A 6,000-nucleotide genomic window follows, 5' to 3' on the forward strand; every position below is an offset into this window, starting at 1 on the left:
TATAATATAGGTTATTGGTCCAGTAACTTAATACACAATATCGAGAGTAACCAAAGGTTGACACTATTTCTATGCCTCGGTCTCATCGAGATAACGAATGATGAAAGGATCGAATTGCACGGTAACCATATCATTGACAGGTAGCTACTTTGCTAAATCTGAATCTATTGGGTGGCCATGATGCCTTGCTAGGGGCCAATCTTGGTCTGTGTTTAGTGAGACGAATAATTGGTGTTAATCGTGATACTACACACTGCCGGTAAGATGCGGAGCTATGGGTCACACACATTGAAGATAATTTAAGAGCCAGAAAGAGAGAAAGGCATTTTCGTCTTTTTAGGCGAAAGGGTATTTTGGTAATTTCACAGTGCAATTAAATTTGCTGAGGTCGTAGCCTTTATTTAATTTATTAGAAAAATTAAATAAGTGAGATTACGTTTAAATATGTGTTAGCATATATTTAAATAAGTTATCATTATTGTTAAATGTTAATATATTTAATATATATATTAATTGATTTTAATTGAGATAATGATGAACTAATATTAAAATATCTAAATGGGAGTGTTTGGAAACAAGGGGTGTTTGGGTTGGAGCCCAAGCCTATTCCATAAGGGAATAGGGCAATTAAACTCGCACTATAAAAGAAAAAGTTTAATTGAGAGAGAATGTGATTTTTCATTAATTCATTCATTGAAAAAACAAAAACCTCTAGGCCCAAAACAGTCTCCCACGCTAGAATGCTTTTTGCTTAGAATCAAAGTATTCTTAGATTTTTCCTTCTTGTTTCTTAAGGCTAAAGAGGATCTAGCAAATCCCTCTTTAGTTCCTTGCAATTATCTTCGTGTGGACTACATCGGTTCGATCCTACACTTGGGTCGGTAGCAAAATATCTTCAGAGACAAAGTTGAAGGAGCCTCCAAACGTGCGTATGATTTTTTAAACTCTAAACTGATTTTCTGCAGATTCTTATTTTGATATAAACTGTAAATTGTTACCCTGATTTTGGTTCTTTGGAACAATCTGTGTTGTTATTAATTTTTTGTTTTCCGCTGCATCAATGGATCGTTTCCTAACACACTAGTCGCAAAAAGTAATAAAGTGATGAGTAGAGTATCGTTCCCACGAGGATTGCTTGTTAAGCATTGATTTTCCTAGTTGTTTATCAAGTTGGAGAAACCGAAAGATGTTTGGATTTGCGGGAGAAATTTAAGCTAAAGTTAAAACAAAAATTTGCTACATACTTTAAAAGCTAATTAATGATAGCAAGGTTAATTCAAGAGAAATATCAATTGATTTCATTGATTCTCAAACCTATCTCTAGCGTTCAATAAAACAATGGCAATTACCTTAAGAAGCTAATACATGATTCACTTCTCAGTCTCATCATGCTCAACAAGTAATTTCAATAAAAACAAGAGTAATCACACAATCCATGCAATAGAATGTAAAAGCAACATCAATTTATTGATTAAACATAAAAATCCCAATTACATCAAAACCCTAACCCAAAAGTAAGTTAGTTCATACTAAAATTAACACAAATCAAAATAAAAGCTGTAAACAATGCATTCAACATGATGGAATTAAGAAGAGAGAATAAAATCTTCCATATTTGATGAATCCAAAGAGTTCAATCACCAATCTTCTCTTCTTTCTCCCAAAAAACAAAAGTCAAACCTAATAAAATGACTAAGTCCCCCTTATATAGTCAGTCCAAAAAAACTTAAGACTCCCTGTATAAAATTAAAATGCACAGCTTTAAAAGCTGAATTTTGCAGACTTCGCCGCGGCGAAGAATAAACTCCGCTGTGGCATCGAGTTGGTTTATAATTCTTTATCTGACCCGAGAGTTTATCGCCGCGGTGAACTTTCCTGAACTATTCTAAAATTATGAAGCTGCCTCTTTGCTTCTTTGCTTGAATCTTCAATCTTTAGTGATCTCCAATAGGAACAAGTTTCATAGTGCTTCAAATTCGCTTCAAAACTTCCCCAAATTCTGAGATTCGCTCACTTCTGGGTCCAGAAACTCAATTCCACTCAGTAATTGCTCTAACTGCACGTTTTGGCCTAAAACATAAAATATATGAAATTAAGTTGCAATTCAGGCACAAACTAAATAAGAAGTATCCAAAATCCGGCCAAAAAGCCTAGATAAAATAGTATAATCCTAGGATTATCACACACTTGGTAATTCATCTAGAAATACATCCACAAATTCCTGAACTACGGGCAGATCATACATACTAGGGCCTTGGAGTCTTCGCTCTATTCACAACATGAGCTATATACCTTGTGCATCCTTTTCTCAACATCTTTCTCACTTATCTCACTTGTAAATGATTCTTGCATAAACCATTTTTGAAACATTTGGCAACCAGTCGTGCTTTATAGGTATGCACGTTACTTTCCATGTTCGTCTTCTTCTTGAAGACCCATTTACATCCTATGGGTTTTATCCCATTAGGTAAATCGACCAATGTCCATACTTGATTTTGGTACATGGAGTCCATTTTGGATTTCATGGCCTAAAGCTATTTAGCAGAGTCTGGATCCAATACAATGTCATCGTAGGTTTGAGGTTCATCGTCCTGATAAACTAGAAAGTCACTATGCTGAGTCACAAGAAAACCATACTTCTCGGGCTCACGACGCACTCTACCAAACCTACGTAACTCCTGTATCTAAGTTGGCTCACTTTCTTCCACAATTTGTGGAGTGACCTCCTTTTGATGTTCCTCCATTTCTGGTGGTACATCCACTAATCTTGTGGAGTTAGAACTTCATGGAGTTTGATCTTTCTACCTCCTGTACTATTTTGGATAAATTCCTTTTCTAAGAATACCGTAGATCGAGCTACAAAAACCTTTAACTCTTCTGGTGGATAGAAATAGTATCCCGTGGTTTCCCTAGGATATCCCACAAAGATACATTTATCAGATTTTGGGGCAAGCTTGTTTGACATCAATTCCTTGACACAAGTTGTACAACCCCAAATTCTCAAATAAGACTACTGGAGGAACCATGTCGTCGCAAGCGCGGAATAACAACAAAAAAATTCTTGCCATGGCATGATTCCATTACCCAAGATCACGATTTAGACTGAATAATCAACATATAAAACCATACAAGGTTATGTGATTTACCTCTGTTGGTGCCTCCTCCTCTGGATCTTTCAAACCAGTCACTATCAATCCAATGTAGAACTGAGTCCGTTGGTATCCACACAAAGGTAGGCTCGGGATCACCCTAGGATTGATTGCTAGATCAATCGAAGGGCTTAAGTGAAGGTGGCAGAAATTTGTGTGAGAAAAACTCACAAGGTGACTATGGTTTGGTGTGAATGGGAGAGTTAATTTTGCTATCCAATTTTCAAAATTAATTTTATGGGAATCGCTCTATCAAATCAAAACCCAATGACCCATTACATAGGCAATCCCAAATAAGAATCCAATAAGGATTGTAAATCCTTAATTCCTATTTGGATTGGATTACACTCCTTTTAATTCCTATTTGAATTGGATTGCAATCCTTGATATAAAGGATTAGAATATCTCTTAAAGATATTCTCCTTAAATATGAATCCTAATTAAACAAATATTATTATTTATTTAATCCATATATATAATATGTATTTTAATATATCCTAAGTAAAAATGACAAGCCTTAGCCTTCGGGTTAGTAATTAGGAGTTAATATGATAACTGTTTGAGAGAAAATTATTGGAAATTTAAGGAGTTTGACCTATAGTAAGAGCTTAATTAAATTAGCACAAGTTACCAATACATATGAATAAGTGTTGGTGTGAAATATATGCCCTAGGTCTAGTCATCTTGCATTAAAATCAAAGATTTATTTAGTTGTTTTCTTTTCAGTTTGTTTATTTATTTAATTTCAATTGTTTATTTTTAATTTAGATTTTTCTTGATGAAATTTAGATTAATTAAATAGTAATAGGATAGTTTATTTTGATAATTGATAGTAGTAATTCCCTTGGGTTTGACATTTTTATTCTTACACTTTATTACTTGCACAATTTCATACACTTGAGAAAATCACAACATTTGTAGCCCTAGTATTATTCTGACCAAGGACACAGACAATACAGTAAGGCTATCATAGTGTTGAACGACCCTGTCGTAAGGCAGTGATTGATCTCACTTATCAAGATTGTTTGCCGACAACCTAGTGCAACACATGGGTGCTTGCTATAGGTGAGTTCACCGAAAGGACCCATCAGAGGATTTTACATAGATGGTAACCCCAATGTCTGTGGAATAAATCTTTTGACGGATGGTGGTGCATGTGATCCTTAGATTTGAGATCACCAGAGTGCCTTGTGCACCAATTGGTGTGGTTGGACACTAGCCCAACATAGTTCTACTCAGAATTATCAAAACGGTAGTGATTGGCTAAATCGAGAAATGTATCAAGACTATGGTGGATCGACAGAGGATTCATCACTCCCGGGTACGAGAGAAATTGTCTCACTGAGTAATTCAGTAGATGGCAATGACAATAAATCTATGGCCACAATGGGATTGAGTTGTAGCTCAATCCAATCTATTCCGGTCATTGGTCTAATAACCAAATGTCGAGATATTAAGGATATCCAAGGTTGACACTACTTCTATGCCTTGGCCTTGATGAGATAATAGATAATGAAAGGATTGAATTGCATAGTAACCATGTCGTTGATAGGTAGCTATTTCACTGAATCTGAAATTATTGTGTGGCCATGATGCCTAGCTAGAGGCCAATCTTGGTCTGTGTCGAATGGGACGATTGATTGATTGTCAATCACGATACTATTCACTACTGATACGATGAGGAGCCTTTGTGTTGCACACATAGAATACATATTAAGAACATAATTCGTGAGAGGGATATTTTCATCATTTATGATGAAAGAGCATTTTGGTAATCTCATAGTGCAATTAAATTTGCTGAGGTTGTTGCCTAAATTAAATTTCATATGTAAATTAAATTAGTGAGATTATGTATATATATATATAGTATGAAATTTTATTTGTGTCTTAAAGTCTTTATGCTTTTATTTCAAGCTGAATGCATGAAAATTTGTTGAAGAAAAATTTTGCAGGCCTCGCCGCGGCAAAGGAAGTTTGTCATCGTGACATTGTACATTCTGCCCAAACTTGTGGCAAAAACAGGGAGCTTCACCGAGCCGAAGAACTCCTTGGAAATTTTAGTGATTTTGGGGAAATTTTAGTGATTTTGGGGAAATTCTTGCTCAAGGGCACAATAGTCATTCCACCCATAATTAGTTGAAAGTGTGGTGAGTGAAAAGAGATAGAATGTCATGGAGAATGCAATGAAATGATGACTTTTTGGTAATTGATTAAGGGACATAGATGGAATTTCATGGAAAGTGTAAGGGTAACATGGGAAACTATGAGTAAATTTTTGTTATATTAAACTATTAAGATGAAACCCTAGCCATTCTTCTTTGCCTTTCACACCACTCTCTACCCAAATTCTCTCAAGTTCCTTCAATCAATTATCAAAGGAAATTCATAGATTTTGGTCTAAGTTGGGTAGATTTTCAATCCTAAGCCTCAAGGTAAGACTCTTGCACCCAGATATGAGTTAAATTTTTGTTAAGTGGTGAATTCTTATGGTTGTTGTTAATAGGGTGTAAGAGAAAGAAAGAGAAAGAAAGTTGTGTCAAGGAAGACTAGAGTGTTGAGTTGCTCACTTTCAAAGTAAGTAAATCCAACCCAAGTTATGATTTGAGAAATCAATTGAGTAGGGAATTTTTACATGTATGTATGTGCTTATGATTTTGAGAATTGTTGATGGGATTGATGTTTATTGATGAGTAGAATTCAACCATGAGAAGTGGAATTTGTTGTATGGTGATTGATGGAAGTTTGGTTGAATTTAGAAAGAGTTTGAGTAGAATTTATGGAGTGTATTTTCCTGGCCAGGTTTAGTATTGATTTAGGGGAGTTTTACTCCAAATATTGGTGGCTTGAGAAA

The sequence above is a fragment of the Pistacia vera genome, unplaced genomic scaffold, assembly GCF_008641045.1.
Source record: "Pistacia vera cultivar Batoury unplaced genomic scaffold, PisVer_v2 Contig878, whole genome shotgun sequence".
NCBI lineage: Eukaryota > Viridiplantae > Streptophyta > Magnoliopsida > Sapindales > Anacardiaceae > Pistacia > Pistacia vera.